We start from the raw sequence: 12,604 nt of genomic DNA, 5'->3' as shown, positions 1-12,604 counted from the left end.
ACCTGAAAAATCAAGTTTTTAACACTGTGACTTGGCAAATATCATTCATTTAACTTCAGATCCACCACTATGGCCCTCACTTGTCCACCCACATGTATGACCTGTTTTTAGAAGCTCACATAATCATTCACCCAAAGCACATAACTTATTTTAATTCTGTATGGATTTTGATAGTTCACTCATCAATGGTTCATTCATTACAACAAGCTAATAGTAATAATATCCCATATGCATCAAAACTTATAGAAAATTTTGTACAGAAATTAATACTAAGAGAAAGGTGGACAAACTCATTTTCAGTAAAGTTCAATGCATTTTTATACAGCAAAATATGTTATACTCTAAATTCTATGTTTAAATATTTAAAAAATATAAAATAAATAAGGCGTTTACCCACAAGCTGCAAAACTAGCACCTGCTGGCTTAGACCAATCTAGTCATTATACATAACACACAGTTTGCTCCTACAACTTAAAATGACTGCTGTTTCCACTCAAAAAGAATCCAGAATAAATTAATGATGATCTCATAAAATCTGCATCTGAACTGCAATTTGTTGTATTCAGGCATAAATTATTCCAATTGATTCAATGGGATTACCTACTAAATAAACACAGCACTACCTGTACAACAGGACTTCTAAATAAACCAATTGAGGAAGTCATTAAACTAAGTGGACAAATTCATCAGGGATCAGTATTGGGACCAGCCCTGTTTAATATCTTTGTCAGTGACATAGCGAAATTGAGTGCACCCTCAGCAAGTTTGCCAATGACACCAAGCTGTGCGGTGCATTTGACACACTGGAGGGAAGGGATGCCATCCAGAGGGACCTGGACAGGCTGGAGAGGTGGGCCTGTGTGAACCTCATGAGGTTCAACAAGGCCAAGTGCAAGGTCCTGCATCTGGGCCGGGGCAAGCCCAAGCACAAACACAGGCTGGGTGGAGAATGGATTGAGAGCAGCCCTGAGGAGAAGGACCCAGGGGTTCTGGTTGATGAGAAGCTCAACATAAGCCAGCAATGTGCGCTTGCAGCCCAGGAAACCAACTCAATCCTGGGGTGCATCAAAACAAGTGTGGCCAGCAGGGTGATGGAGGTGATTCTTCCCCTCTACGCTGTTCTTGTGAGACCCCATTTGAAGTGCTCCATTCAACCTTGGGGCTCCCAGCACAAGAAGTACATGGATGTACTGGAACAAGCCCAGAGAAGGGCCATGAAGATAACCAAAGGGCTGGAGCACCTCTGCTATGAAGACAGGCTGAGAGCTGGGGTTGTTCACCCTGGAGAAGAGAAGGCTCTGGGGAGACTTCATTGCAGCCTTCCAGTACCTAAAGAGGGCCTACCAGGAAGCAGAAGATGGACTCTTTGTCAGGGCATGTAGTGATAGGACAAAGAGAAATGGTTTTAAACTGAAAGAGAGTAGGTTTACATTAGATATAAGGAAGAAATTATTTACTCAGAGGGTGGTGAGGCACTGGAACAGGTTGCCCAGATAGGCTGTGGATGCCCCACCCCTGGAAGTGTTCAAGGCCAGGCCAGACGGGGCTTTAAGCAACCTGATTTAGTGGGAGATGTCCCTGCTCGTGGCTGGGGGTTGGAATTAGATGATCTTTAAAATCCGTTTCAACCCAAACCACTTCATGATTTTATGATTCCATTCTAGAAATTGAAATTTTAAATAATTGCTATTCTATTTCCAGTTACAGAATGATATGCCAGGCCCTACCTTCCAGCTAATACTCCTTTCCATGGGAAGTACACAATCATAATTCAAGAAGTATTCTTTGATGTTCTATTCACCCCGGTTTTGCTACTACATTTACAAAATACAAAACTACTGACATCTAATACTATGAGAATACTGACTGAGTACCTCTAGGCATATTTTTAGAAGCTATATTTGCCAGTGCAAAAAGGATGGTATTTAGAGGTACACAAGAGCTTAACAGTTATATAATTAGTTTGTGAATTCCAGATACTCTACACTATAAGCTAATTCATAAGTTTCTTCATCACTTCAGAATCACTTTGCATAAAAATGTCTTCACCCTCAAAAGAATCAGATCTGAGGAATCTCTGATGTATAGTATCAACATCCAAATAAGTACGTTGAATATCATATACTGTTCTCTTAATTAAATAATAAATTGATCCACTGTTTGACTAAAATGTATTTTCATCCAAACTTTATTTCAAGATGTGCAATTATGTTCTCTGTATGGGCTGTGTAATGATTTACAATTAATTTACAAGTAACAGAATTTAGCTATAATAACAACTATATCATAATCCATAAGCCCTCAGCTTGGTGTCATCCGCAAACTTACTGAGGGTGCACTCACTTCCCCTGTCCATCTCACCAACAAAGATGATAGCAACCACGTTTGAGTTCTATTTTATTGTTAGTGCAATGGAGTTTCCAGAAACCACCATATAACAAAATTTTCAAATCATTTTGATTTCTGAGCAAGATTTCATTGTATGCACTTGCCTATGAAGGCAGCCCAATTTTTCAAAGACGTCCTGTAAATACAGGAAACAAACTCAGAAGTGAATGTGGTCCAGTCTTGAGGAGCAGAGAGAATCATGTCTCCTGCAAAGTACAGAGACGTTTGCAAGTGAAATGCTCGGGACTGGACAGCTCCCAGGACAGCTTTGTCAGACGTCTTTTTCTTGCTACTGCCAGGTAGCATAAAAGCACAAACTACTCATTAACAGTAGTGATTACTTAGCATAAAGTACCTGTGCATTCACAAAATTAAAGTTCTCCTTTGCTGGTAATACCTCCTTTGATAGTAAATATTCTATTTGAATCCAGATCGGAAAAGAGAAAAATTGAATGCCTTTACTCTTTAGGAAATCAAAATTAAGCTATTTTCTTGGTACTGCTTGATTTCCTCAAAGACAACTATGTGCTTCTGAAAAATTAGGTGCAGCTGTCCTCTCTTTTGAGCTCCTAAATGAAATCCTCTGCCTCCTAGCTTCCCTCCCCTTTTTGGCAAAATTTGTCAATGTTCATTTCAGCTGAGTCATGAGCACACCACGGCCATGTGGGCCTCTTTGCACAGCAAATGGACTTAATCACAGGGGCATACAATTACATTCCTTCCTCCTCATTTCAAATTCATCAGGGAATAAGAAACAAAACTCTATTGTCTAGGACCTTAAAAAAAAAAAAATCAATGCTATTCCTATTCATCAAGTCTTCCTCCCCTTCCCCACCCCTCATTCTTTTTCACAGTAGAAAAAAAGCAAAAAAAAAAAAAATAATCCTTTATTGCTTTATCTTCTATTGTATTTCAGTTTATTTTTCAACTTAATAGATTGCCAGCACTTTGATATATTATATCATGAGAAATCGTTGATCTGTGTAAGTCTACATACAATGTGGAGGATTTTCAATTTTACTTCTCAGAGATAGGAAGAATCATCTCCAAGTCTCTTGTTGCCATTATTTCCCCATTGTTTTACTGTCAACTTCCAGCCAGAGCTATTCAAAATGCCATTTTATTTATTTGGCTGGTTTCCTTAGGGTTGCCATTTGATCCTCACTTTTCTCTGGATGTTCCTGAAGTAAAGAAAGGACTCTGTTTCAGTAGGTGAAAGTTTTAGTTTCTTTTCAGTAAAGAAACATAATTCCCCACTATATAACACCTTTTAATTCTTGTATTTCCACCTAGTGGTTCTTTTGTTTTAAATTACTATGAAATAAGGGACTCCACTCTTTACGTAGCTCCATTTTCTTGGCTGCACTTTTCCACATGGTTTTGTTTCATGAGTTGACAGTTATGGTTTATCTCAAAATTTCTCTCACTTCTCTCACTGCCTGCCTAGGTCTGCTCCCTCTGAATGGGAAGCCTTTTAAACAAAATATGGTAACTCTGTAGAAACCATTTTTCTTGGTAAGGAACTTTTTCCAACATGCTGACACGCACTTCAATTCAGCTTCTATACCATTGAGAGTGATCTGCTTTATCTTGCAATCAAGTGCTATCAAGGCTAAGATTTTAAGAACTGGAGACTCCTGTGTCTGTCTCCCATAAGCAACCAATGCCTGGATTAAATGGAAGTGCAGTATTATGTAACTTTCCCGAGGGTTTTTGACTTGGACATAAATTCTAATCTCAGACAGCCACTCCCCACAGAGTGCTTTTTTGTTTTGAAACACTTCCCACAGCTGAGAAACGAATGAATCCGTGACCCTAACAATCCAACAATGGTCCACACTCATTTCTTCCAACTTCAAGCCATGTTTTCCAAAATTCACCCACCCTGTAAGTTATTGCACAGATGTGCCTTCCTTCTCTTCTCCACATATTACACTGTAGCTACACTTAGTATTTTCTCTTCTGCCGTTTTTTTTTTTTTTTTTTTAATTGGGAATCTGATTCCATCTTCTTTACTTGCAGTGCAGAGAGGGGAAACAGTAGAAAACCAGGGTCAGATTCCAAGTGCAAGAGGTAGGAACACGCTGAACCGGTCAAAGAGAGCCGCAACTAAAGGAAGAGATGTTCATTTTTGACAGCTGTGCTTAGATCACTGTTTAATGGGAGTCTATCTGGGCCAGAGCTCCAAGGAGCCACACAGGACATCCCAGGTGGTTAAAAGACTAAGAAAAAGAAATTATTACACTTGCAGACACTAAAGGCAGCACGTACTTTTCTAATTGCACCTATATTTGAACATTTTAAGTGTCTGATATCAGGAAAGGAATTGAAGTACCACTTTGTACATCTGCCTTCGAATCATTACACATTCATTACACAGATGGTCTAGAAGGCTCACTGTAGGATCATGTGGTCCCTTCCTGGCATTCTGCGAATTTCACCAAAGTTCACACAATTTTGCACACCTGAGCAAAGCAAGGGTTATGCCACAACATTTTACACTGAGATCAATAATCTGGTATTTTAATAAATCATAATGTGTTTACAACTATGTAGTGTTATCTTGACCTCTCCACATATGATACCACGGGCTGTTGTGGAATTAGGGAAGCAATACTCAAAGGTGATAGGAATTGCGGTTACTTACTGAGATGAACAGAAGCACAAGGTATTCTTGATAATAGGCAGCTGGGAAGTCTTTGTGAAGACTGAACCTATGGATACTTCCATTATTGCAGCAGCTACAGCACCCTTCTCTTACATGTCTTCAAATCACCTTAAGTGGGCTCAGCAAACACAAAATAAAAATGCTGCAACAGCTTTGACTAAAAATAAAACTTTTGGAAATCGTTAACTCTGCTTAATGAAGAAAGTACAGATTGTTATAAAATAATTCGGAAAATACAAGCTGGCATGCTTTAAAAATTGTTGGCTTACTCTCAATCTAGAGCTTGGTTTTTTTTTCCAACTTTCTGTTGATGTAGGATATAAATCATTTCAGGCAAGTTAAAACATGTTTTATCATCAACATGGCTCTAAAGATTTACACAAAAGAAAGGGGAAAGTAATCAAGACATTGAATAATGCAACTCAATATTGTAAATTTGATAAATTGGACTAAACGCAAAAAAAAAAGACAGACCTTTGGTTATTTTAAATGCTCTTTAAAATATACAAAAATGTTCTGAGCTAACCAAATATCAGCGTTAATGTACGCTTTAACCGCAGAAGTTGGAACACTCTTCATACCAGCAACTCAATTTCTTCCCTTCAAAAACAGCTTGGGTAAATATGCATTTCTAGCATGTTCCACAGATAAAATCTTTTAAAAAATCCCACAAGTTTTGTCACACCAGCAGATGTACAGTATTCTACAGCCGTCACGTTCCATGTTCAGACAGACACATTCAGAGCTATCCTAGAAAATCTTAACTTCCAAATTAAAACATACAAAAATCCAACACTCACTTCTTTGTTCAGGGCCCTTCATAGCCATACATAAACCTGCACACATATTAGCTACTAGAACATTACAATTGGCAGATTTTACCTATACTGAAGAAGATGGGGATGGCAGAGCTACATCCCACATCCCTGACAAGCACCTCCTGGTCACACAGTCCCTAAGTACTTCTGCCACCACTGCTAAGGATGGGTATACATGAAGCATCATCAGGAACTGCCATACACCTCTCCCATACATCTCTCTCATGTCAAGCAGGATCACAAGAGAAGCAAGCCTTGCTCTTCAAAGTCACTGAAGTGCTTCGTCTCTGCACAGTCCCCGTATCCTACCTCCTTTCATTGCCATCCCAACAGACAGAACAAGTGGTGCTAAGACCTTAAACCTCTTCCCAAAGTCTGGGAGGGGGAAAAGAATCACAGGGGCCAGTGAATAGAGAAAGGAAAACTGGTAGTGAATAGAGAAAGGAAAACTGTTAGCTTCAGGAAAAAAAATGTATTGCTGCAAAGGTACTGAGAGGCACCCACAACATGGGACAGTGGAGAAGACTTGATGTTAAAAGACTTGCCATTAAAAGCTTGACATGAGCCAGCAGTGTGCCTTTGCAGCCCAGAAGGCCAACTGCATCCTGGGCTGCACCAACAGAGGGGTGGCCAGCAGGTGGAGGGAGGTGATCGTGCCCCTCTGCTCTGCCCTTGTGAGGCCCCACCTGGAGTGCTGAGTCCAGGTCTGGGGCCAAGCACAAGAAGGATGTGGGGCTGTTGAAGCAGGTCCAGAGGAGGGCCGCAAAGACGATCAGAGGGCTGGAGCACCTCTCCTGTGAAGAAAGGCTGAGAGAGCCGTGGCTGTTCAGCCTGGAGAAGGCTCCAGGATGACCTCATTGCAGCTTTACAGTACTTAAAGGGGGCTTATAAAAAAGATGGAGAGCATCTTTTTGCTTAATCAGACGGTGACAAGACAAAGGAGAATGGTTTTAAACTAAAAGAGGGGAGATTTAGATTAGACGTTAGAAGGCAATTATTCATTAAGAGGGTGGTAAGGCACTGCAGCAGGTTGCCCAGAGAAGCTGTGGATGCCCCAACCCTGGAGGTGTTCAAGACCAGGCTGGACAAGGCCTTGGCCAACCTGATCTAGTGGGTGGCGTCCCTGCCTATGTCAGGGGGGTTGGAACTAGGTGATCTTTAACGTCCCTTCCAACCTCAGCCATTCCATGATTTTATGAAGTCAATGAGGAAGGCTAGTCTGAATGAAAAGCATGAGGGAACAAGAGAGATCCTGCTGTCACAATGCTCCTACAAACCCTTCCTAAAAGCATCCCAAGCCCTCCTCGTATCTCTGTCCCCTTGTCAGATCCCAGAAGACTCCTGCCCCCCAGTCCCACACCCAAAGCCAGGTGGTCCTTCCAGCTGCCTCTTAACCCCTCCTGCCCCAATTCCTCCCAGCCCCTCCTTCTCTTCACCCCCCCACACAACCTCCAGAACCCACTCATTTTACCACATCACTATTTATTTCTGTTTACATTGCTAAGAAGCTTCCAGCTTCTCTTTGTTATTAGTGCAGTGTCTCATGCCTCTAACCAAAGCTTCAGACCAAGCTACTGGAACTAATCATGGGAGAGAGAAAAATCTTGGAATGTAAAAGTCTGAATTATGAAGAGGCCTTAAAGTACTAACATACAAGGAGGAAATTTAGATTTCCTATGTGCTAATGCAGCACTCTTTAAAGGCTTACTTTGAACTGATAGAGAATTCAAGGAAAAATGTAAATCTCTCACTGGCATGAAAGGTAGTTTTATTCTTCACCACACCAAGTTCAAACAAACTTCCCTGCAATTTTTGCATGTTCTTTGTTAGAGAGAACATCCCTCATTCCAGTGCCTGTGTGTTTTACTCAGAGCAACTATTAACTTCTCACTATTTAAACCCTGTTTTATTACAGCATAAAACATGCTGATAAAAAGATCAATTATTCAATCCAACTTTGAAATGAAATAAATCACACAAAATTCCAAAAGGTTGACATATATTTACTTTGTACTCCTATTTCCATTCATAATATTATTCAGTGTGATCAACACTGCTCATCTCCCTGGTTTCTATCTGCTGTTAATCAGCACTAGCATGCCTGACATCTCCCCTGGAAAGCTAAATCAATCAGCACTGCTTTAAAACAATGTCTGTGCAGATCAAGGGCGACTTAGAACTAAGTTGCTTTTATAAATCTCACAGTACCCTACTACCACAGAAACTAGAGAGGAAAAAAATCATAGAATCATAGAATATCCCGAGTTGGAAGGGACCCATAAGGATCATCAAGTCCAACTCCTGGACTCCTGGACAAAGCCTCTCAAGTCATTTTGTCTATATCCACACCAGTTAGGTTTTCTCCTACCATATATTGTTTTTTTCCACAGCCAGTCCACTTCTAAATGAAGCAACGTGGAGCAAGGCTCACCCTATTTTCCCACTCATGGGCAGAGAAGAAATGCCAAGTCTTATTTTTTATTTAACAAGGCAGTACACACGGTAACAGTCCAATAATCTCCTCAATTTTCTGCTTGTCCCTAAATTTCACCAGTAGAGCTGGCCACTCACCAGCCACAGCGCATGGCCACCACTGGTGCCTCAGGAGGTGCACTGGATCCTCCCTGGCAGGGGATGCACGGGGAGCGTAACATCCCACATGCTACAGCATGGGCAAGCCAGGGCCGTGCTGAACCACAGATCTAGACCATATAAAACACTTCTAGAGGGTTTGTGTAGTGGGGGGAGATAAGCTCTCTGGTGTTCTCCTTGTGACTCTAACCCTGGGATGGATGGCACCATTGCCTTCCAGTCTCTGTAGGCTCCCTAAAGACCACAACTTCAGATAGTGTGCTAATGGGTAAATTTCACATTTCCAACACAAAACTTGGATCAGTGAAGCTGTGAAACGCATCAGAGCCTTCACAGCACTCACAGGACTTTACTGGCCCCTTCCCACAGCCCAGGGCCCCATGTCTGGGGCTCTCAGCCTCTGCCTCAGCAAGGCTGGGCTTCAGCTCCCCACAGCCACAGGTCTTCAGCTCCCCGGCCACAGGCCTTGATGGGCCAGGCCCCCAAAAAGGCCCATGTCACGGTCCAGCCTTGGGCTGTCCCCATCCCCAGCAAGGTGCCTGGGCTGCCCAGGTGCCCCCGGCTGCCCTGGCTGGGGCAATGAGACTCTGTCCTGACAGCCCCAGGGAGCCCCTGCTGCTCCCAGCCCTGACAAAACTTGTGATTCAGAGAAACTCAGACAACGCACACAACAAACAGCAAACTGAAATTGGGAAAGCTAAAAGCAAGACAATGCATTTTATAAGCCCTATTTTGATCTCTTCCAGCATTTTGAACTAATGCTACCCAGTGTCACTGGCTGCTCCCTCAGTGCGGATATGATGAAAAGCAAAGGGAGCAGCAAAACAGGAAACGGTAGAAAACCCTGCATAAATAGTGGCTCTTCTATGAGATTACCGGTTCAGCTCTGGTCATGCCAGCTCAAAGAAGATAAAAAATACATCTTGAAAATACAGATGACTAAGAGCATAAAAAAGTCCTGTCTTATAAAGAGACACTGGGAAGATTAGTTTTATTCAATGCTTCTCTAAAGCAGTATGGGCAAAACACAGATGCATAAAGTAATGAATAACCTAGAAAGAAGGATTAGGCCTTGTCTGCTCTCATTGTCTTTCAAGAAAAAAAAGTTATCCTTTTTTTGGCCCATGAAGCTAATTTCACAGGCCACCAGTAGAAGCAAAGAATGCAGTAGAATTTTAACCAAAACTAATATGTAAGCTGATAACAACAACACAGTAAAAAAATAAAACTTGAGCAAAATAGCAAAAACCTCAAGGTAAAGGAGGTAAGGGAAGAAAAACACAAAGAGAAATCCCTTTTCAGCTAGCTATTTCCATAATTAGTTGGGCTAAGTTAATTGGACTGGGTAAAAAATCTTGTTGATTTCAGCAGGACAAACTACACTTTTCAAGTATGTTTTAAGAACTGAATTATAACGCAAGTAATTTCAAAAAGATTGAGATAAATTGAACCAAAGTACTTAAGTTTTGCCATGTAGACTTGCCAGAAACATGCTTGTGTTACCAAGGACCTGAAGGGAGCAATGCAATACAGTTTTCAGAACTGTACTCTGGAATTGAGCTCAAATTTCCTAAACATTTACCAGTAAGCCAATTTACTGGTTGATGGTGCCAAACCAAGATGTTCTTTAGCAGATCATCCACCACTGTTCTTAGACCTCAGCTGGAAATGCGGTTTGAGCAGAAGGAAAAAGGATCACAAAACCTAGTATAATAGTTAGGCATGTGGGTGAAATACAATAAGCGGATTACTGAGTAGTGTTTACCTTATTAAGCTGCCTCTTAGAAATGCATGATTGTCACCAAAAGTGTGAGCTCACAGGCTTGCCTTCTGGTAGCCTCTGCCATGCCAGTAGCCTGTAAAGCTCCCGTAGAGGTCATGTAGTGTGTCTCTCTACCCTTGCCATGGTCACCCTTGCATTCAGCATTTCTAGTAAACATTTATTAGATCAGATCTTAAAAACCTCCAGTGAAGAAGATTCCACACCCTACCAGGACAATCCAATGCTCAATTACCTGTGCAATTAGAGAGGACTTTCCCTGCCATTTACCTAATCTCTCTTGCTACAGTTTAGCATGCTGGTTCTTGTTACAACTTCATTAGGTGTGAAGAGCAGTTTATTTCCCTCCACTCTGCAGCAACCAATTACACATCTGAAGATCGTTATCACATCTCTCATCAGTCTTTGCTTCCCTAGACTATAAAAATCCAGCTCTTTTGCTATTTTCTCATGGGCTGTTTTCTAGAACTCCTGACTAAACTGCCTGCTGGAGCTGTGGTGTCCAAAATCACATATCGTGCAGACACCAGACACTGAAGCTGTAGACTACCATAAGATGACATCATATGTCTACAACACTCTAGTTCAGCATCCCAGAATGATGCTTGTCTTGAGTATTGTTTAAATATAAACGCATATACAATTTGTAGGTTTCTTACTGACTGCTGCTCAGTTTCTGATCAGCAGCAACTCCTCAGTCCTTCCACAGAAACTCCGCTTTGCCAGTCTCTGTCACCTCATGCTCGGACATCACGTTTTGCACATATCTGTAATGTACTGTATCCTATCAGAGTCTTCCTGGTTGAAAACTACATTTCTTAAGGAATATACTTAGCACAATTTTCACAATTCTTCAAATACATATCTTGTGCCCATTCTTTAGTTCAGTACTACGTATTTGCAAGACATAAAATAAGCATCCCCACAATCAGTAAGGATTGGGGAAAACTTTTAGGTAAGCTTATTAAGCGAGTCTAATAAACCCACAATGTTTTCTCAGGCGTATGAAAGTTGGAAGACTTTCAGAATCAACCAGTGACTGGTTTTCTGGCCCGTGACATCCCTGAATCAGAGACCAGATCCTTTCAGCACTGTAAGTACCATGTACATCTAAGCATTACACAACTGTACAGAAGTAATCGGAAGTGGCCCACGGAGCAGATTTCTCCTTCTAGATACAGAAACGAATATAATTGCAGTTATTACGAACACCTCTACTCTGCTTGTTATTGTAATGCCTGAACTCCCGTGCCACAAACTATCAAAGGAGCTTAAGTACATATATGTAAAGCCAGCGATCCATTTCACCCCTGTATCAGGATAAGGCAGATTTCTGTATGACGCAGAACGATATAAGGTAATGTAAATGATTTCATCTTGTCCCAACTAGATGAGCGAGGGTATCAAGCCAGCACAACCTGCCCACAAGCACTGAAATCACACCGCGAACAAGCACACTAACACCACACCAGCGACACACTCCGCTCGCAGCTCCCTGTCAAAAAGAAGGCACGACACTTCGTTATCTCAGCCCCACGGCTCGCTGCCTCCCACCAGCCCGCACTGCAGCGGGGGCAGCTGCCTCGCCTCCCATCCCATCCCATCCCATCCCATCCCACCCCACCCCACCCTGTCTCCCCCCAACTCCACCGCGACCCCCGAGCCGAGGCAGCCCCGCGGGGGCTCCGGGCTCGCCCCTGCCTCCCGAAGGGGAACCTCGCAGCTTCCCGCTCGGCCCCAGCCGGCCGGTGCCGGCCGCGCTGCCCCACCTGAGGCGGGCTCGGCTCGCTGCGGCGTGGCTCTGCCCCACGCCAGCTCGGCGGCAGCCCCGGCCCCTCGCCGCCGCCGCAGCCGGCCCGGCCCGGCCCGCCCCGCCCGCTGCACCGCCCCTGCCCGCCTCCCGCCCGCCCGCCCCGGGGGCTGCAGGGGCCCGGCACGGCCCGGAGAGCGGCCTCCGAGCTGCGGGGGCGCACGGGTTGCTTGAGGCAGCCTGGTGATGGCGCACCTCCCGGTGCAACAAGTGGGGGGGGATGTGGGGAGATGGCGGCGGGCTGGGCGGGCAGGGCCACGGAGAGGTTCAGCTTTCTGCAGTGCAGCTGTCCCACAGACCGGCTGTGATCGCCACGCTGCCCTTTCCTCAGTCCGTGGTACTGCCAGAGCTCAGATGAGAAGCCTTTTTTTCTGTTCACGCAGAACTATTGGCGCTTGGTACCCAAAGGCCTCCTTCCCTCTTGGCCTCCTGCGCAACACACAGAACCGCAGAATGGCTGAGGTGGGAAGGGACCTCTGGAGCCCATCAGGACCAGCCCCTGCCCAAGCAGGGCCACGCGGGCAGGCTGCCAAGGACCACGTCCAGGT

At 43.6% G+C, this 12,604-nt stretch overlaps 1 protein-coding gene across 1 annotated transcript in view; it reads right to left on the bottom strand.

Moving 5' to 3' along the window:
* Positions 1–12,119, bottom strand: part of COL21A1 (collagen type XXI alpha 1 chain) — a 119,169-nt gene extending 107,050 nt beyond the window's left edge. Inside the window, exon 1 of the mRNA XM_048078060.2 lies at positions 12,016–12,119. The gene's annotated coding sequence lies outside the window, so the exon portion shown is untranslated. The remainder of the gene's footprint in view (positions 1–12,015) is intronic.
* Between the last annotated feature and the right edge of the window lie 485 nt (positions 12,120–12,604).

The sequence above is a fragment of the Anser cygnoides genome, chromosome 3 (assembly GCF_040182565.1).
Source record: "Anser cygnoides isolate HZ-2024a breed goose chromosome 3, Taihu_goose_T2T_genome, whole genome shotgun sequence".
NCBI lineage: Eukaryota > Metazoa > Chordata > Aves > Anseriformes > Anatidae > Anser > Anser cygnoides.
This window is presented reverse-complemented; position numbering and strand designations above follow the sequence as displayed.